General features: G+C 45.4%; 1 protein-coding gene across 9 annotated transcripts in view; it reads right to left on the bottom strand.

The window, feature by feature from the left end:
* The window catches only part of PKNOX2 (PBX/knotted 1 homeobox 2), an 827,020-nt gene that overhangs the window by 467,912 nt on the left and 337,669 nt on the right, over nucleotides 1-21,439 (bottom strand). For all 9 annotated transcript variants that reach the window (XM_090027048.1, XM_090027051.1, XM_090027055.1 and 6 more), the window contains one exon: nucleotides 1,483-1,668. The gene's annotated coding sequence lies outside the window, so the exon portion shown is untranslated. The remainder of the gene's footprint in view (nucleotides 1-1,482; nucleotides 1,669-21,439) is intronic.

Below are 21,439 nucleotides of genomic sequence, written 5' to 3'. Positions count from 1 at the left end.
ACCCCCGTGTGTGGGGCAGGGGGATCCCCAAGCAGCCCCTTGTGGTTTGGAACTCTTCCGGCCTGGGTGCGGGCTCCGCACTGCCACCAGGGCCAGCCCCAGGCTCTCTGCCCTCACCCAGCTGCAGTTCCCACCCAGCTCACCCTTGCCACTTCCCTACCTGCTGCCTGGAGTGAGTGGGACACTGGGGAAGCCAAGCAGGTCCCCCAGCAGCTGCAGCAGCAACTGGAACTCTTCCAGCCGACAAGGGAAAAGCCATGGTTTCTCTCCTTTAAAGGAGAATCAATTTTTAAAAGTTTGTTCATGGCCCTTTCATATATTCTTGCGACCCACTTTTGGGTTGCAACCCACAGGTTGAGAAACAATGTTCTAGGGGACCCTGTCAAGAACAATAGAACTCAATGAGCAACCAAATTCAAGAGTAGAAAAGCATGAACCTGCAGACTGCCCCTGTTCTTGGTGTGCCCTGTTACATAGAATATTTGTTCTTGATGGAGAATTACAATTAAGTCTTCATATTAAGTAGAGATCAGCAATCAGATTTCTTATAAAATGGCACCTCAATTATTCAAATAATCCCTGACACTAAACTAGGGTGCTGCTTACTGAAAGTGGGTCTATTAATGTGCTGCTGCTTCCCCATCACATCCGACACTCTGAACTTCATGTCTGATTACAGAATTTGCATTCAATTTATTTTTTCCATCTGGAATAAATGAATAATCCGAGTACCTAACCCAGCCTTAATTATATTTGTTAAATTAAAAACTGGAATGTGAAAAATTTAAATGCATGTAGTTGTGCAGCCAGATAAACTGCATGCTTGCACTGCTGAAGCCTTGTTCCATTTTCTTCCCCTTCCCCATAGCCATGCATCAAAAAAATTACAGCTAAAAAACAAAAGCTCTTTATAAATGATGACATAATAGATGATCTTTTGACATTTCCAGTGCTGCTTGTAGGAGAATGAGATAAAATGTAATAAAGTCATATACTTCTGTGTGTTTCTTGGCTGAAGCAGCTAAAATTTCCATCTCTTTATGCAGAAGTCCTGGGGAGCAGAAATCCTTGATAATGCCAAACATTTCAATACTTTTATTTTTCCTTTACTCTGCACCACACAAAATATAGACTTCAAGCTGCCAGCTGCTGGAAGTGAAACCAGATGCCATAGTCCTTTTGCATACGGAAAATTCATTCAAACTCAGAGCCTGCTCATAATAAAAACATAAAGGGATGAGTTTTCATTTCAGAATCAGAACCTGAGTGCAGTTCCCCTGACCTGTAACAGGCTACTGCTTTGCTGAGACAGTAAGAAATGAACTCCTTCATACAGGTGCCTTTGCACAGTATTAGATTTGCCGCCCTTTTATTCTGCTACATAGCAATATGCTCTATGCCATAGGAACTATGCATAACTTTCCAACTAGCATAACTTTCCTGCAGATGTAAATTCTTGAAAAAGAAGTTATTTACCAGTACCTGAAGTTGTCTGAGAGATATTGTCAGCACTTGTGGGTATGTCTTATACTTCACACTTTGACCAGAGACTTTTGCCTTAGCAGTAGTGTAGAGTGGAGCCTAGCTCCACCGCTTCTTGCTGTGTTGCTGTACTTCCTCTTTCTCCTCAGTTATCTCTCAGCTGCAGAGTCCAATCTTGTCTTGGCACTGAGAAACAGAGGAAGGAAAGTGGGATTGAAATGTGCATGTGGACAATACATCTCAAAACATTTTGTTACTAGTAATTTCATATTCTTACCTGTGATTAATAGTCCACAAACATGCTCTCATCTGAATGATTCCAAACCAGAGACCACATATATGAAGCTTAGTCTTACAGCATGTCTACATGTTAATTAATGCACTTTTGCTAACGTACATTAAATTACCTCTATTGTGAGGTACTAGAAAAAGGCGTGTTAGCTTATTTTAATGTGTATTAGTAAAAGCACACAATTTTTTGTGATGCTTTAATGTACATTATGTGTAGATACGCCCAGAAAGCGTCATACTGGGTCAAACCAATGGTCCGTTTGGTCTAACAGGCTGTCTCCAATAATGGCTTTAGAGGAAAAGCATTCAACAAGGTGTACCTAGAGTGATCTAACCCCTATGCATTACCTTCCCTGGCATCCACCATCATTGGTTGACAGATGTCAGAGACTACATCCATGACTGTTCTGTTTAATACCTATAAATAGATCCATCATCCATGAATTTGTCTAGCCCAGTGGTTCTCAACCTTTTCTTAGTCACAGCATCCCACTACCAATTTTTTTGGATGTGGTGGCACCCCTGGTTGAAACGTATTGTTGGTACTGCCTCAACTTACCTCAGTGCCTCTCAACCAGTTATAGCTGTCTCCAGGTAATCCACCTTGTGTGCCTGGTGCACAGTCAGCCTGACAAGGGCTGTGGCATGCACAGGCTCCCAAGCACCCTGTTAAACTTCCTGTCATGGGGTATAAGATCTATGTGTTGAAATATGAGGTTGAGATGTGATACAGCTTTGTGTTTTAGTGAGGAACCTCTGCCACTTCCTAAAGGACTCCTACAGGCAAGGGTTGACTTGCCTTGATAGTATATGGGCAAACCCTGACAAAAGAGAGCTCTTCCTCTGTGAAGTTCATGACTGGTATTTCAACATGCAGTTGTAAGGGGGAGAAAGTAGCCTAAAGGACAGAAGGGTAGACTTTACATCTTTAAGGTGTGTAGGGTCTCATCTATTTAAAAGGTAACTATTCTAGACCTTTGAAGGACAGATCCTCCACAGTGGTCTATACCTTCTTCAGGAGAAAAAGTCCTGTAGCCAGAGTGATACAGAGACCAATTTTGTAAGATTTGCTGGATGCAGAATGACAACCAAGGAGTGTGATCTTGCCAACATATGCTCTGGCCAAATTCTCAGGATGCTTGCCACCCTCTTCTTCAGTGTCTTCAAAACACAAATATTGGATTTGGGTGTCAACTAGGTGGAGGTAGCACCTGGAGAGAAAGATTCTCTTGAGTCTTTGGTTTCTGTGTTCCAGAGATTTAATGGCCAGAGTGACGTGGAAAGAAACTGAAATGACCCTGATCATGAACTCTAGAGCATATCCTTCCAAACACAGGGGAGATGGTGTAACGGGGCCCAAACGCCATTACTAGAAGGGCAGGGGTAGAGCATCTCAGCCCTTGCTGGGCCTTTCCTGTCCCTTGCCTTCCTTCTCCTCACTTCAGGATTCCCTGCTGGGGTGCTGTGGGAGCAATGCTTATGGAGAGCTAGGTGTTTTCCTTCCTGGCACTCAACACACATGATCAACTGAGGATGGGATCCCACAAGTTGGTCATGCTGCTGGCCTTAGGAGTGGACAACATGGGCAACCACCCATGACACCATGGCCAAAAACAGCCGGTGCTTACAGAAACATTCTCCCCCTGCCTTGCTATACCCTGGCCAATCTCCATCCGAGGAAGGAGGAATGGTGCCAAGCACAGCCCGCCCCCCACTTCCAGCTGATCACATGTGGGTGGGGGTTGTGTCTTCTCCCATCCACCTCACCTTGTTGCCGCAGAGCAGCAGTAGTGCCAGCCCGCTACACCATGCTGCTCTGGCTCCCTGATGGACCCTGCACCCTGCCTACCTGCCTCTGCCTGCAGCAGCGCTTCTGACTTCTGGGGGGCACCAAAATACAAGTTCACCCAGGGTTCCATTTTCCCTAGGGCTGACTCTGGGCATGTATTCAATATGCCAAAAGGATCTCCTTTAACTTTGAATACCTGAAACCTGCTGGAACCATAATGAGTGTCTAGATTGGAACAACTGGAGTTTATCATAGTACCCTGGAAGACTGACCTACATATAGAGAGCAGCTGGAGCAGTTTCTTTAAGTAAATGAAATTTCCCCATGAAAACATGTAGCTATATTACTTAATTTGATAGGAGGAAAAATATATAGTTTACTGCACAGCCTGATCATGTCAGAAAAGCCAGTAAGCAAAACTTTAAAGAGATAGTAAAAATTGTCCAAAAATATCTGGCACCTAAACCATTGAACAATGCAGAAAAATCCAGGTTCTATAAAAGGAGTCAATCCATTTCCTCTTTTGTGCCCCAGCTACAGAACTTGTCAGAACATTGCACTTTTAAGGATTGATGTCATGAGGCCCTCAGAAATAGATTTGTGTATGAGTCTCTTAATAAAGCCATGTAAAAAAAGGCTCTTAACAGAAGAAGACCTCACCTTTAAATGTGCTGTTGAGATTGCAATAGTTATGGACACTGCAGTAAAGGATGCTTTAGAATTCATGGAGGAGTTCTGGTGTAAATAGGAATAAATGCTTATTCCAATTATTAAACATGCAGTGGAAAACCCAGTGCATGCAGTGGCTATGTATGTGCTATCAGTATGGAAAAGTGTCCCATACCCTAGCTAAGGAACTCTACTACTGAAGTTGCAATAAAAAGGGGCATTATCCAGGCAATGTGCTCGTCTAAGATAAATATGGAAGAGACCAAAAAATGTATATGTAATAGATACAGGCCATAGTGCCACAGGTGGAGAAAGGGGAATAGATAATTCCGGGTCTATATAACGTGAACAAGAGTGAAAAACCAGAAATTTGGCTAAAATCCCAGGTTGTGGGGACAATGCTCAAAATAGAGTTGGAAACAGCCTCTGCAGTGTCTGTCATCTCATGTTCAGAATATGAAAAAAAAATTAAAAGTAAGGAAGTAAAATTTGAAATTAAGGAAGACACTGGTGACACGTAGGGGACGCATACGGCTGCACATGCACCCCCAAGATGGGCTGTGCCCCCCCTGGAAATGCCAGCCATGAAACCGGAAGTGCTAGTGGCTGCACTTCCAGTTTCGCTGCTGGTGATTCCCGGTTTGGCAATTGGCCATGGGCCTCGCCCCATCAGTGATCCGGTGCCCTCACCCAAGACTCAGGATGCACCAGTTGCCCATGAAGGAAGATACCAGTGTTTTTAAAGACATATCCAGGAGAAAAGATTGTGCCTCTTATCTATAGGCTGTTGAAAAAGGGTGACCCACTCTGGGGCATGAATGGCTAAAAAAGACTTCCCTGGGCTAGAATTCTGTAAAGAAGCCACAGGCCCTTTTGAAGGTCTTTGCAAAAACACTTAAACAACAGTTAGGAGGCATATTCAACCAGTCATCCAAAATGTTCATGGAAGGCATAGGAACTTTAAAAAATATCAAAGCTAGGATAATAGTAAATGAAGATGCACAGGCCAAGTTTCACAAAGCTCAGCTAGTTCCTTCCAGCCTATGTGCAAAAGTAGATGCTGAATTAGACTGCCTCAAAAGAGAAAGCATACTTTCAAAAGTAGCCTGGAGTGTGTGAAGCACTCCTATTGTGCCAACTGTAAATAGGCCAATTTCCATGGACTTCCATAGAGACCCCAGTAGCAGCAGAACCATGGCAGCAGGGGGACAGGGTTTCCAGCCCCAGCAGCTGGCAGGGCATACGGCACTGCTTGGAGCTACTCCAAATGTGGAATCTTGCAGTGGTGACAGTGTAGTCTGGAACCGAAGCACAGCTGTGATCCATTGCCCACTTGCTCCCAGCATGGGCATGCAGGCAGTGGATCGTGGATCTGACCTGGCCCTGAACCATATGGTCACCAATGCAAGATCCCAGCCCCAGCTGCAGAGCAGCTTTCCACCCAGCTCTAAGCCCTGCCAGTGATGCTGGGGCTGATCTCTATGGAAACCCTGGCCCTGTGCTGTCACAGCACTATCACTGATGGGGTCTCCATGGTAACTGGCTGCAGTGATGCAGGCAGGAGCTGCTGGGAAACTGAGTCTGGCCATTGGCTGGATCTGCCATTTTGCTTACCCCTGCTATAAACCCTGTGCTGAAAGTCAATAAATGCCCCCTACCTTGAATTGAATATATTTTTGACACATTAGCAGTAAGACAGAGATTTAGGCAAACTGACTTACCATAAGCTTGCCTACAGATGGAAGCAGGAGAATATTCAAAGGCTTATTTTACTATGAACAATCTACAAGGATTATAAAAATACAATAGGCTAGTGTTTGACATTGGTTTTCCTCCTCCTATATGACAATAAGCAATGGATCAAGTGTTACAAGGCATTCCAGAACACAGTGTTAGCTGGGTGACATTATTGTGACTGGTGAAAATAATGAAGAACATCTGAAAAGTTTTAAGAGGATATTAGAATCTCTAGAAGACTATGGGGTATGAGGAAATAGCACAAAATGTACATTTTTCACAAAGTAATTTGCTTATTGTGGACATGTTATTGTAGGTCCTGTGCAGCATAAATCTCAAGAGAAGATTAAAGCAGTTCTGGAAGCCCTAAAGCCAAACAATGTTTCACAACTTAGATTGTTTCTAGGATTTATTATGGTATATTTGCACCAACCTAGCAAGAGTACTGTATCCTTTAAATTGTTTTGCTACAAATGGGTTTGGTCACATGAGTGTCAAAATGCTTTCCTACAGGCAAAGAGACTGGTTGCATCAGATAGGACACTTGTTCATTTTAACCCATTGTTACCTATCAAGTTTGAATGAGACGCATCCTAACATGGCATTGGGGCCGTTATACACTAGCCACATTCCCATGAATGGGAACATGCAGTTTGCAGCACCTCAAAGTCTTTTGAGGCACCATAAAATGCAAGCAGTGCATGTTAATCCATTCCAATTGCATTGCATGTTAATCCAAAATTACATACCAGAAAATCCCGGTATTGAAAAAAAGGTACTAAAAATAAAAATAAAAAAGTGGTTTAGTGCATGCAGCAACAGTGTGTGCTTCCCGAAACCAGAGTCTGGCTGGCCAGAGCCATGCTCCAGCTGCTGGCCAGGTTCTGTGCACCCATATCACTAGTGCTGCAGCCCTGGAGCCCCCGAGCCCCAAGGAAGGCTGCTAGAGCCAGCCCAGATGCTGGCCCCAGCCTCCACTACCCTACCTGGGGCAATTTGCCATGCACCAGAGCATGTATGCAGGGGCATGCACAGGAACAAACAGCAAAAATATGTGCTGCTGCTATTCGTGCCTGAGTAAATGCATGTTCCCACTCATGGGGATGTGCCCACTATGTACAATGGCAGGGAGTGGTCCATAAAATTTGCATCCCAATCACTTATATTAGCAAAGAAAAATTATGCACAGACAGACAAAGAAGCTTTAAGTCTGGTGTTGGGGAGGGGCGGCAGGTGAAGAAATTTAACCTACACCCATATGAAAGGAAGTTTATTTTGGTCACAGACCACCAACATCAGTCTCCATCTGAGGAAAGCTATGTATGTATATGACAAGTACAGCACATAGGCAACGGTAGGCTCTCTTTTTATGATTTTGAATACAAAAGAACAAAGGCACATGGAAATACTGATGGGCTCTCTCAGTTAGCTGTGAAAGAACCTCCTGCAATACAGAGATTCTACTAAAATTATTAATTTATTTAGATGGAGTATGCCCCAGTGACCCGCAGTAAGTTTCAGCAAGAAACCAAGAAAGACCCCATAATGAGAGGTTGAAATATATGGAAAAAATAATTTAATACCTTTTTTATAGAAGCAAAGATGAGCTTACTATATATCAAGGATGTGTCATGCAAGGGATTTGTGTTGTTATAACCAGTAAATTGCACACAAGAGTTTTAGAAGAGCTACATATAGGTCATATAGGAATTGTAAAAATGAAGGGACTAGCCAGAAGTTTTATATGGTGGCTGGGTACTAATAAATATAACACCTAGTTAAAGAAACCATGGGATGCCAAGAGGTACAGAATATGCCCAAACCTTTGCCATTACAGCCTTCGGATGGGTGTCCATTCCCTGGCAACAGTTCCATATTCATTTTTTAGGACAATTTTTTACAGATTTCATAGACATTTGGGCTGGAAGGGACCCCGAAAGATCACTGAGTCCAGCCCCCTGCCTCAGGGGCAGGAAGTCAGCAGGGATCATAGGATCCCAGCAAGATAGATATCCAAATGTGTCTTGAAGGTGTTTTAGAAATGTATCTAGTGCTATTGAATGCCCACTCCAAATGGCCACAAATTTTCTGTATGAAAGCCATTACAGCAGTACAGATGGTAGAAAAATCGCTAATTCTGTTTTCAGGAATGGGATTAGCAATACAAATTGTACCTGACAATGGCCCTCAGTTCAGCTTAGATGATTTTCAAAGGTTCATGAAGAAAAATGGTATTTGACATATTGCTTCTACTATATCATCCAGCCACAAACAGACTGGCTGAATGTTTTGTACAGTCTTTCAAAAATGTCTTATTGTCCATGAAAGAGGGAGGGTCAGCATAGAAGAAGATGGCAGGCTTCTTACTAACATAATAAAATACAGTAAATGCCACAATGAATGAGATACCAATGATGCTGTTCATGGGTCAGAATCTCAAACCATGGTTGTACTTATTAAAACCAGACTTGGAGCAGCATGTTCACAATTTCCAGGTAAGTCAGGCAATGACAAGGGGAACAGGTGTTCCTCAGCAGCTACAAGTAGGTCAACAAGTACTGGCACTTGATTACTGGGTTCTCAATAAATGGCAGCCTGCAGTTGTGAGTGTCCTCGTAGTATGTAGTAGATGTGGTGCCTAAGGGCCTTGTGGCATGGTGCACTTTGAACTACTCAAATGTTGATCAGTATTAATGCTAGCTCGTATTTGTACCAGTCACATCCTAAGGCTAAAAACCTTCTCTGACTATCCCTCACCTGCACAGCTGTGACTTGTCACTAGAGGGCTGGCAAACCAGGGCCTGGCTAGGAGCTACAACTGTGAGTTGCCATACAGGGCTAGAGAGCCAAGATAAGATTTTATTCCTGCTCTAGGGGGTATGTGAAAGATGAGCTGGGGGGAGGGACTATGAGAACATGAAGTGGGGAGGCAGAGAGTTAAAGGGATGTGGAGGGGTAATGACATGGGAGTGGAAAGAAAATGGAGGTGGGGGATAGATGATGAAATGAAGGAAATCAGCCACTGAAGGATAAAACAAAGATAAAAAATAAAAATAAAAAGGAAGTCAGTTAAAAAAAGTCTCTGTTTTAATAAATTAGGATTTTGGATTGTGGTATGAGGGCTCCTGGTCATGATTCCTGGGGTGACCAGAAGGCAGGAGCAGTAAGGGAAGGCACTTTTGGGAGAGCTACTGCCCCTGCCCCAGGACCCGATCCAGCCCCCTTACTTTGTTTCCCCTGCACCCCTCTAGATCCCATTACCAGACCCATCTGTGCCCTGTGACTTGTTAGCTGGCATGTACTCTGCAGGTTTTTGGTGTGGAAAGGGCACATCACCAGGGGTGGGCGGGGGTGTTGGCTTAGTGCCTAAACCAAACCCTGGGAAGTAGAGTTCAGAGGGTGGAAAGTTTGTCCACACAGGACAGGAGGGTGGGAGATAGGACACTGCATTCTGAGATGCTGAAGAACTGTAACTTGCATTGTTCATCTGTGGGGAGGGGTCACTCATTAATATAACACAAGCTGAGTAGCATGGACCAGAGATCAATCTGCCCTAGAGTGGCATAAATTTAAACTGCTTAGCATGTGCTTAAAACTAGTTTCAGGTGTTAATGCATGGACAATCCCAGAGTCGTATGAAATTAATGTATAACAAGGCCCTAATATCATTGATACTGCCATAATGACCAACTGAGAGGTACAGAAGTAGCGGTGAGCAAAGTCCAGGAGTAATAGCTGAAGCCTCACATGTTGTCATGCCACTAGATTTGCAGCCTACAGTGACAACCAGTAGTGTTCTGCCTAAAGTAGCAATGCTGACCAGCCCATATCTAATGATTCTGAACAACCTATATCCAATGAGAAGGGGGCATCTGAATTTGATGCAGATGATGGCAAGCCAGCTCCTCAGAACTGTGTTCAATGGAGTGGCAGACACTACCCAGGACAGAAACAGAAACATGAACCTGACATAGTAGTAGATGCAGCATATCTTCAGGGAAGCACTCAAACTGATAGATGCTACCCAGAAAGGATCTGCAAGCCACTTCAGAGGTTTACTGCAATATGTCACCGTCACTTAAGAAGGGGGAAAGATGTGAGAAACGTGAATGTATTGAATGTGCCCATTAGAAGCTATGCTAATTTTTTATTTTGTTGAATCTACTTATGGCAATTAATGCATAGTTTTACTTTATGTCCCAAGTATATTCAGTCTTAGCCAGCATGACAGCACTCTTACCCACATCTATGGTTTGAGTCACTTTACTTATGGCTGCATTCAGATAAACACAACAACTTTGTCCTAAGATAAGAGAAAGGAAGCACCACCAAAAATTCAAAAATGGCATCTCCCATGGCACTGTCACAAAAAGGGGTTGGAAGGAGAGTTGGTACCAATGAACGGGCTCCCTGAAGGAAGAAGGTAAAAAGGAGAAGAAAGCTCTTGTCTTCTGCTTCCCAGGACAGTAAAGGTACTGGCGAGTACAAAGGGTACAGGACTGAGTTCTTCCTAAGGATCAAACCAGTAGCTACTTGAAACTCTGTCTCTAGCCAGGTGGATAAGAAGAACTGAGGAGAAGGGTGTGTGCATTGCCCTTTATCTCCTTAGTGCAGAGGCTAGAGGAGGGGTGGAAATAGGGCGCACTCTACATGTTAAGAAAGGCAAGAAAGTCTCCAGTGAAAACACGGGACATTCAGACAATGCTTGTTTGACTTTATACTTGCATAGAATCTACACTGATTAACTAAAGTATCACAAAAAACATGAATTCCAAGCAGGGGGATACATAGATTTCCAAAAAGGTGGGACAAAATACCTTGGTTCCCCTGCTTTAATTGGCTTCCCTCCTGTGGGAAGGCATGCCTTCCTAGAGGGGGTGTATGGTGAGGGGAGGTATGCTCCTCTAACAAACATGCCCTCGGAGGGTACATCCTGACAAGTGCTCATGTGCAGGGGCGCACATTCCTGCAGGACAAATAGCAGCAGGACATATTTGTGCTGCTGCTATTTGTCCCCATACACACCCAGCAGTGCTGAGCCAGCCGCTCAGAGCCTGGCTGTCAGCCAGAGTGTGGCTCTGGCCTCCCTTTTGGTGGTGCACACTGCTGCCATGTGCACCATGCCACTTTTTTTAGCAGCTGGTTTTTTTGTTTGATTTTGTTTGTTTTACACCAGGCTCTCACAGCACTGCAAATTAGCAACATGGCAAACAGGTGCACATGCACCACAAATCACGTGTGTGCACTCATCAGGATGCAATCTGAGGGAGTATGTCCCGTTGCAGGAAGGGCCTGGTCTGCTAGGAGCAAGGATTTGAATGTTCAAGCAGCCCCCAAGCAATGGTGGCCAAAAGCAATCACCCCAGGCACTCCCCTCTAACTATTTCCCTGTTTCTGAGCCAGTGAGCATGTCTACATGTGTGATTAATGCTCACAAATAAACACTGGAACTTATAGCTCTGGAGTTTTTTGCTCCCAGGTGTGCCATTTGAATGTGTGTCCAAAGCAAAAAAACTCCAGAGCATATTGTTCCTAAGTTTATTTGTGTGCAGCACATGGAGCTTTGTCAGAGCAGCCTGGACTGGCAGGGAACATGTGGGTCAGGTTGCCAACCCAGGCCTACTTTGACAAAACTCCACATGCTGCAGAGGGGCTAATTGGGGTACAAAGGTACCTTACCATGGCTGATGCCTGCCAGCTAGCCAGCAGGGCCAGTGTCTACACATGCGTTGCTGCGCACAAAAAACTCCACAGCGGGTTAGGACTTCTCCTAACCTACTGAGGAGTTTATGAGTTTTGTGCATCCTAATAGGGGTGCACATTTAGACACGGGGTGTATCTATATGAGATGCTTTACTGCACAGTACAGCTAATTACTGCACAGTAAGTGTCTGCATCTAAACATGCAGATGCTTAGTGTGGGTAATTGGCTCTTATCAAGAGTAAATTTGCTACTTCCAAATGCAAGTGGCAAATTTACTTGTGATTCGTAACTGTGCAGTAGGGCATGTGTGCACACTTGACCAGAAGCAAATTTGCTCCTGGTCAGCTGGGCAGCAGGGAATGGGAGATTGCTCCCTACCCCCAGGAGCTGCCTGCTGCCAGAGCAGGCTCTGCCACCGGAGCCCAGGCAGGGACAAAGTCCCCCTGTCCCAGCAGCATGGAGCTCCCAGTCCCTGCTCCACATTGTGGGGCCAAGGCTGGGAGATCCTTATCTCCCAGTCCAGATACCACAGTCACAGGGCTGGTGCTAGGGTATCCTTATCTCCCAGCGCCATCTCCACAATTGTGTGGCCCAGGCTGGAAGACCCTTATCTTCCAGTATCAGCTCCACAGTCACAGGGCTGGCACTGGAAGATCCATATCTCCCAACCCAACCCCTGCAGTCATCGAACCCCAGTTAGGAGATCCTTATCTCCCAGCTCCAGCTCTGCAGCTATGGGGCTGGTGCTGGGAGATCCTGATCTCCAAGCCAGAGTCCTGCCGTTGCAGGGCCAGGACTAGGAGATCCTTCTCCCAGCACAGGCCCAAACTAGGTCAGCCCTGTATTGTATAAAGAATAGCCAGGACACGGTGTTCCCATTTGACTCAATAATCTAGTGTTTAGGGACGTGAGAGACCCAGATTAAACTCCCTCCATTTTACTAATTTAGAAGGGAGACTTGAAACCAGGCCTCCTGCTGCTCAAAATGATACCCTGTTAACCGGACTACATGGTGCACTGAGGAGGAGTGCTTACAGTCTCTCCAGCTGAAGCAGTTTCACTTTGAATAAATTATTATATATGCCTTGGCACTAGGGATTTGAATGTGACCTCCTACATCCCACACCACTGTTTTCAGAGGCAGGGTATAGTCACACTCTTGCTTTCTCTCTCTGGCCTCCCAAATATGTATGTATACACAGAAGAATAGCTTCAATGGGAGAGACTGCAAAATTGCCTGTTCATAACCCCATCTAGTAAGGGATTATGAACAGGCAATTTTGCAGTCTCTCCTATTGCCTACTCATAATTCCCTACAGTAAAGGAACTCTTACACTACTTTAACCAGTGCACTAACAGAGAGAAGGGGGAAGAAAGGGAATTTCTCTTGGTGGTGTTTTGTGCACAACCTGATCTGGTAGATGTATTTTGAGAATATCTACTGATTATATCCTGTAGCCAAGATAGATCAAAAAACACCTTGTCTGTGAGTCTTACTGGGGTTTAAGCACTGAGCTGATCAGCAGCATCAAGACTTAGCGATTATATATATGCCCAGAGGTAAAAGCATGGGCACTTCTGAAATGTAGGTGCCTTCAGGGTTAGGAAGCACATGCCAAATTATAACAAATCTATTTAAATAAAACGTAAAGGGTGAAATTACAGGCAAGAGAGGGAGACTACTCAGGCGACAGTAAATAAAATAAGTTTAGCCTGGTAAAAATAATAAATACAGCTAATTGGAAAATCCGATGAATATAGTTTCAACCCTTTTCATTCTAAGAGCAACATGCTATTATCACATGGCATCAGCTATCAAATGACTGCCTTTATTAATTTACTCCAATTTGTAGAGTTCAATTATATCAAGAGTTTAAGAGAAATGTGTTCCAAATGCATTGCAAGATAAGTATTGCTTAAACATCTTTTATTTTATTTTCTATTGCCAAAAATTCCCTGCTGCAAGGAACTGAGGATCCAGCTATAGCACATGACAATAAGTGCATAGCTGAATAAAAAAACAAATATTCTAAAGTTAGAGGAAGCAAACATGAGCAAGACAAGTTGTGAATGGCTCTCCCTTCTGCTCTTCCCATTTCAAGGAACCTGGGTTTCATTTATAAGCAGAAAAATTCTCTAGGAAACGAATAATTGGACATATCTAGCATTGAGATTTACAGCCTGGCACTCTTCACTGCACAAACAGTATATCATCTCCATTGGTATGCCAGGTTTGTCAAAAGGAAGAAATAATCCTACCAAGTAGTAGTCACTTGCATCTCATTGAAGAAGTCTGCCATTCTAAGATCAGTCACTGGCCCTCTGATTTCATGCATACATAATACAGCTCTGTGAGGTTAACCCAAAAGACCAATAATAGATTGCAGAGGGAGCAGATGCAGAAAATAAAATGAGAACAAAGGACACAAGGTTAATATAAAGTGATGATGATAAGAGTAGAGGGTAAAAGCCACTGGGACCAGAAATATATGTATACATTTGTCTTTTAGTTTATCTACAAGTGCAAATCTGTCCTGGCTTCTACTGGACTTCACACTAACATGTCTAACCATGTCTACCTGAAAAAATAACTGTGTGATACAACCAACCATTACATACAGTTTTTATTGGTCAAATGCAGTTTGGCTGTTATAATGGAGTTGTGACAAAATAGCCCTTCTCTGAGTAGCTAATTGCTTCTTTATATTGTGCTGGGGTCTGTTAGTTTTGCAATTAAAAGCTGGGAACATAAACTTAATTGTTTTATGGCAAAACATAATGTTTGACTGGGAAGCAGAGGAAACCAGGAGTCTACTTGAAAGAGGCTCAACGTTTTTACTGCATCAAGAGCAGTTTGCTTCTGCAGATTGTGTGCTACCATCTAGAGTAGGGCATAAATGTAGCACCTTTCACTGAAAGATCAATGTTGGGTCCATGTAAAATCTTTAGGTAGAGAGAAACAGCACAGGAAATGTAGCATCAAGAAATAAAACTTCCTGAAAGGAATCCAATGTCCAGGTGCTTCAAACAGATGACTCTTTACTAATCACCTCCAGGCTCCACTCTTGGGACTTCTGATTCAGCAGCTTTCATTATATGATTACAAAAATTAACAGGACCCTTCATTTCTCACATGTTTAGCACATGTGGATGACACAAGTACTCTTTCTTAGGGCCTTGTTAAATGATGAATTTAAGATGTCTCTAGAGCTCTTAAAGCCTAGATTGGATCCATTTTAACACCTTTAAGTGGTTTAAAGCAGTTGTTATTTGTTTTAAAGTTACGCCATTCCAGGGCAGGATTCTCTCTGATCTGCCTAATTTTGTTTCTGTTCTGTTAAGGTGTGGCCACTCCTGACAGCTATTCCACCTAAACTGAAGTCTTCCAGCATCCCAGGATGCAGCAGAGATGCTGGGATGTAGTGGGGCCAGGCATAGCGCTTCACGCCCCTGGGACATCAGGCAGATAGAGCACTGGGGCCCTGGAGAGTCTGATGACCGCTGTGCCTCCCACCACAGCCCAGACTGTCTCACTGCTCCTGCCAGCAATAGTGTGCAGGGGAGGGCAAGCTCTGAGAAAACAAAGGATCAGGCCCCTCAGAGCACAGGTGATGAGCTGGTTTGAGCAGCAATGGGAGGCATTGCAGCCTCCGGACCTTGAGGACTGAGGCACTTGCTTAGCTCAGCTGAAGCAGTGAGTGGATCTTGCTGCTTGAGCTCCAAGGGGCCGGATCCTTTTTTACTCCGAGTTCACCCTCTGTGCCACTGCTGGCTCAGCTGCTGGCCTGCCAGGCACCATGTGAGCTCTGGGCCCAATCCTACTTTTCTCTAGAGTCAATCCTGCCCTTAGCTTCTAGTCATGACCACATTTCAAAGTGGAAAGGCGGGACACAAGCCTGCCCCACTCCCCACCCCTCCACAGCAGCACAGCCAGTGCAGAGCCAAGCAGAGCCTGTGGAGAAATCACCCCCCCCAATCTGTCTCTCTACTATAATGCAGCAGCCTAAACCCTCTCCATCTGGTTATAAACTCTGGCTGCTGGATTTACCTGTCCTCCTAGGTAACAGGGTTGTAAAACTTCCAAGGGGAGGGGGAACCTGCTACTTTTGTCTCAGTTTCCTGGCCTTACAGGTCATGTGAGTAGCCCTCTCCCCTGGTAAGGTGATGTCATTTGGAAGCACCTATCAGCAGCCAATGGAAGTGCTTCTGGTGGGAACGTAGTGATGAGGTCACATCAGGGATATTTAAGGTCCCTTCTTCCTTGAAGAAGAAGAGACATGTTTTGGGAACACAGCTAGTGAGCCATGCTGCCTGTAGACCAGGCTCAATCAGCCCCTGGGTAGAATTGTGAATAACTTGAATTGTAGTCAGTAACCTAGACCTAAGTGTTTTAGACTCATACTCAAAGGGACCATGAACCTTGTATACTGTTTTGCTCAAGGCTGTTTTCTTTCAACGTTAATTTTGATTTGTATTCCTTCCATATGCCCTCCCTTTCCAATCATTAAAGCCATCTATCAGAGAAAGCCTTTTCGTACATGTTTGTTCAGGCCCTGTGGCCCTGGGGGTATATAGGCCTTGTAGACCTTGAGGGTGCTTGACCCACTGTGAAATCTTGACATGCTTCCTTTAGTTTGGAGCATAAAAGGTAGCCTCCCTTAGTCAGCTTGCCCAATCCCTCTCAAAGACAAGACCCCGGGTGGTAGCAGTGGTTACCCATTTTGCGGGTGTGCTCCAGGAAGGGGGTTGGCCAGAAGCTGCCCCTGGGGAGGCATCTGAAGCTTAGTTTTTGCTAGGGTGCAGTGAGGCGGGTGGCTCAGTGCAGGAGCACCCTCTCCTGGCCTGACACAGAGCCCATGGGAGGTGGGGGAAGATGCGGACTGCCCACTGAGAGTTTGGGGTTCCCTGTTCTGCTGCCCTCCCCCTGGGAGCCCCACTCCAGCTCCATGTCCATGGCGAGGCATCCCCTGCTTGCCTGGCAGCAGTAGGGGTAGCATCTCTATGCCACAGGGGGCACCTCACCATGGTGGTGCAGCTGGTGCAGGGCTCCCAGGGAAAGGGACAGCAGGGCAGAGACCCCTAAGCTCACAGCAGGCAGCCCACATCTGGCCTTGCCCCATGCACAAATCTGGAGGGGCATGTGCCCCCTCATACCCACCACCCCAGGAGTACATGCAGCAGCAGGGAGCCACCCACCCCTCCACTGCCCTCTGGACGAGCCTCCATGGCACCATCCCACTCCCAGCCCCAGGCCCCAAGTACTGCCCCTTCTAGGCAGTGGCCTAAGCCCCTCCCTCACCATGGGGGCCTCAATCTGCACCATCACATAGACTTACTTGTAGGCAGCTGGAGGAGCTGCTCTCCACTGGGCAGCCTGGGGCTGTATTCCTGGCTACATGCATGTGTGCACACACACATGCATGTGGTGCCCCCTGGATCCCCCCCTCCCCCCAGCCCCAAGCAGCCCACCATTTCCCACATTTTTCCACAGTAAATGGAAAACCTGGATTCCTGCTGATACTGGAAATCCAGGACAAATACTGTCCCAGAGTCATGCAGCCCTGGACCGATACTTGATGTTCCCATTTTGGGACTTTCCCACCAAATTAGGGATAGGTGGTCATCCTAGTCCTGCTCCAGCTCACCAGGCTTCTAGTGTCAAGTCACAGCTGTGACAGTGAAGGAAGGTTTTTCACTTTAAGGTGTAACTGCTTCATGATGCCAAACAACACTAAACCCATGAACATTTGTTCAGTTTACAGCTTAAGGCCCTTGGATGCATGGCACAGACTATGCTTGGCTACTCTAGCATCACTCGTGAGTAACTCTTTAGATCCACTAAGCAACCTTCACAGCAGAACAGAGGTGGATGCCCCCAGGGTCAAACCTCAGAGTGAAACAAGAGTAAAGCAACAGAAAAGACAGGCCTCAAACCAACAGCAACAGGAAAGATGGCCAAAGTTCCACAGCACCCATTCCCTTTAAGCATTTGGGCTTGCTCTTGGATGTGCTGGCCTGTGTGATTTCCTTCCCTGAAAAAAGAAGTTTTTTTCACCATCTTGCTAGGCACACATCATGTAATTCACCTAGTTGACTCATCGCTGTGTTAGTGACAGTCATTCTGGGATTTTATAAGATCTGTTTGAACTCCATTATTACTTTTATATGAAAAGTAACGAGTTGCCCGTCATGAATGATGGGGCGGGCAGGGACAGAGAAACACCACCCAGCATCCCGCAGTGCTGCTGCTCTGACTCTGGCCTTGTGCGCCCCCCCCCACCCTCCGCATCCCCCCCTTGCAGCCTCCCACCCTCCACATTCCCCCCATGTACCCCCAACCTCCCATGTCCTCCCCCACCACCCGTGTCTAGCCCCATGTGCCCCCATGCCCTGGATCTCCCTACCCCCTCCTCCAGACTCATGCGCCCCCCCTACCACTCTCCTCCAGCCCCATGCACCACCCTCTGCTGCTCCACCCTGTGCCACTGCCAGCTCCCAGGAACAGGGGAGGAGGGGAGCTTGCATGTGGTGGCAGCCAGCAACACCCAGCAGCAGGCAACATCCACTCCTCAATGCCTCGCCCTCCCTCTCTCCTCCCTCCCTCCCTGCCACCTCCTCATCTCTGCTGGCTGTTGTCGGGCCCCTTCCCACTCCCCTGCCTCCCTTCCCTCCCTCCCCTCTTCTCTGCAGCCTCCCCCTCCCTGCTGACTGTTGTTGGGGGGGGCAGCACAGTAGCTCCCTTGCTCCCTCACCCCCTCTGTCCATAATGCTCCGGGGCCTCACGGCACACACCCTCTCCGTGATGCATGTGCAGTTGGCCCGGACAGTTACAGACAGACAGACTAAGGCATTTATTATATTAGAATTGAAGAGACTGTGCTTTCCAAGTGAAACCTGGTCTCCACAGGGTTTTCTCTGTTTTGTTTTGAATTAACAGTTATTGTGCCAGAGGATAAAACATCATGTTTTAGAAATGAGATCCCCAGTGAACTTCTTTAAAAATTAATTAGCTTCATGAAACATATTAGCAATGAATAGTAATTTTATTTTTATGTCTACTTTACCCCTTTCACCTACAGCAGATATTCCAGTTATTATATTATCATTCTAGTAATTCAAACCCTTAGCACCTGACACAGCTTGGAGGTTGTTCTCCATTCTCTGCCAACAACATCCTTAATATGGAAACCTCATGCAAAAATTTCCCCTCCTCCCTTCCCCCTGCACTTCCTTTTTTAAAATTCTTCACCTGCTCAGTAGAGATCACTTAGTGGTCAGAGCTTCTGCAAGCAGCTGCAACCTACTGACATCTTCTCCTACAGCTCTCACACAAGCTGCAAAGTTGGATTGTTTAGATGATATTTGGCTTGCCCCTCCTTTTCTATTTTGCTTAGTACTTTGTATCCAGATTAGTAGGATGAGGAAACCTCTGTGCTCATGTAATTCCTAACTCAGGAACCACAGGACATGATAAGGACTCTGCCACAGAACTCATGTATGTCAGCCGTATTACATTCTGATCACAAACAGAGGCAGGAGGAAACATAACAATCTTATAACAACACATCTGGTACAGGTCTGTAGTTAGAACATTACTCTTTCTTGACAACAAGTGCTAATAAAATGATTGACCTTTATTTTTTCCCAGACTTTATTCATTGTACTTACTAGAAGTCACTAGGAGTGGAACAGAAGTTAATCCAGCTACAAAATACTGTGTTGTATTTGTTAGGGGTGTGCAAAATGTGCCGTATTTGATTCAGATTTGGATTCAGCTAGAATCGGGGACAGTGATTCGATTAATTTATTTGGATCACTGTCCCCAATTTGATTCAGCCACAACCAAATCTGAAGATTCGATGCTGATTCGGAGAATCAGCCATTCGGCCATAAACACAGCTTTAAATGTTTTCTCTACATACTTCCAGGTGTGGCTCGTGAACGTTGCGAGGGTGGGGCAGACTGAACGTCCCAAAGGAGTGGGGGGGGGCACTGAGCACACAGGGGACCCTTGGTGCCTCCCCAGACCCAGGAAGCACCAGTCACTGAGCGGGAGGAGGTGCAGGGGGGCAGCACTGCACGGTCCCCAGAGGACCTGGAAGTGGACCAGAAGTGCTCTGGGTCCACTTCTGGGTCTGCTGCTGAGCGCACTGGGGAGCCCCCACACTTGTGTGGGAAGCTTCATCCACCCCAGTATCTCAGCATTCACAAGCCGTCTGGTACCTTGAGGTATGTAGAAAAAACATTTAAAGTTGTGTCTATGTCTGAATCATCAAATCTTTCCGAATCTTGCTGAATCGATTTGGAGGGTTCCGATTTGATTTGGAGAGATTAAAGGATCTTCTGATTCAATTCAGATTTGGAGATTCAGCGCTGAATTGGGCTGAATCTACATCAAATCAAAGCAGGGACTGAAGCTTTGCACAACTGTAGTATCTGTCACAAGTGAAGCACTGCACTGTGTGACCGGGAAGCAGGAATACAGCATAGGAGTTGAACTGTTGAGTTCTCCTGCACATAGAACATGGTCATGTACCAGTGCCTCCTAGTAGGCAGTGCAGAGCTGCACTGTGACAGTAGGGGCATGACAAAGACACTGCCACAGATCTAATGCAGAAGGGAAAGGAATTATAATCCTCTTTCCAGTCTTGCTTGCCAGTCAGGCGCTGGCTAGAAGAGATGGAATCTTTCACTAGTGACAACCTTCCGGCCAAAGAAGCAAAATCTAGTACACAATGGCAAGATGCGCCACTCTAAAGAAGGGTTCAGTCCCTGGCCTCTTAGTCAACTAGATCCTCCCTTCATACACATCCCACTCCTCACTTATTAAGCCTTCTATTGTGATAGGACCCAGCTGCTATAAATCAGCATGCTATACAACCTGAAACACTGCAACTGTGTGATTTACACCAGCCAAGGATCTAGTCAGATCTCTTCAGTTCCTTCCCCATAGGAGCAGCATATGCACGGCTAGGATAAATGAGTCCTCTTCCTGGTACTCATTTTTGTAGACTGTAAGTTTATTTGGGACAGAGCCAAGTCTATCTCTTCATCTGTACAGTATACAGAGCAGTAGTTTTAGTAATGAGTTAAACAAGGATTTGAATGAGAGGGTTTGGATAGCAATGATCCTACTCAAGCAGGAGGTTGGACTAGGAGACCTCCAAGGATCCCTTCCAGGCATTTCTTTTTATAATTCTATTGTTCTTTGCTGAGAACCAAAAAGTAGTGTGAATTAGTGCCAGCTTGGGATTGTATGTTTCTGATTAAATTGGTTGCCTGTTTTAGACTGCTTTAGACCCCCATTTAATATCCTATTGTCACTGGCTGCAGCCTTTCAAAGACAAGTAACTTGGGACAACCCATCTCAGGTATGGGATGTCAATGTAACATGAATTGCTCAATGTAGGCTTATAAACAAGATGAAAATAAAAGTAATCTTCTAAACTAGCCTATCATAATTTAAGGATTTACCTTTGGCACTCTCCTACCATGTAAAAATCCCTTGTTCCTTTGCTATACGTGAATGTTAAAGGGAAAAGAAGAGAATAAAACGTCTGTGGTAGTGATTGTTATTGTACCTATGCAAGTTATGAAACTGTAGTCAGAAAAAACTCCATGACATGTTAGGTAAAGGAGTAGGCCCTATGAATAGAATCATAGAAAATTAGGGTTGGCAGGGACCTCAGGAGGTCATCTAGTCCAAACCCTTGCTCAGAGCCAGACTATCCCCAACTAGATCATCCAAGCCAAGGCTTTATATAGCC

This window comes from Crocodylus siamensis, chromosome 14 (genome assembly GCF_052110815.1).
Source record: "Crocodylus siamensis isolate JL-2025a chromosome 14, ASM5211081v1, whole genome shotgun sequence".
Classification (NCBI taxonomy): domain Eukaryota; kingdom Metazoa; phylum Chordata; order Crocodylia; family Crocodylidae; genus Crocodylus; species Crocodylus siamensis.
Note: the sequence above shows the minus strand (reverse complement) of the source record. Positions and strands in the feature narration are given on the sequence as shown.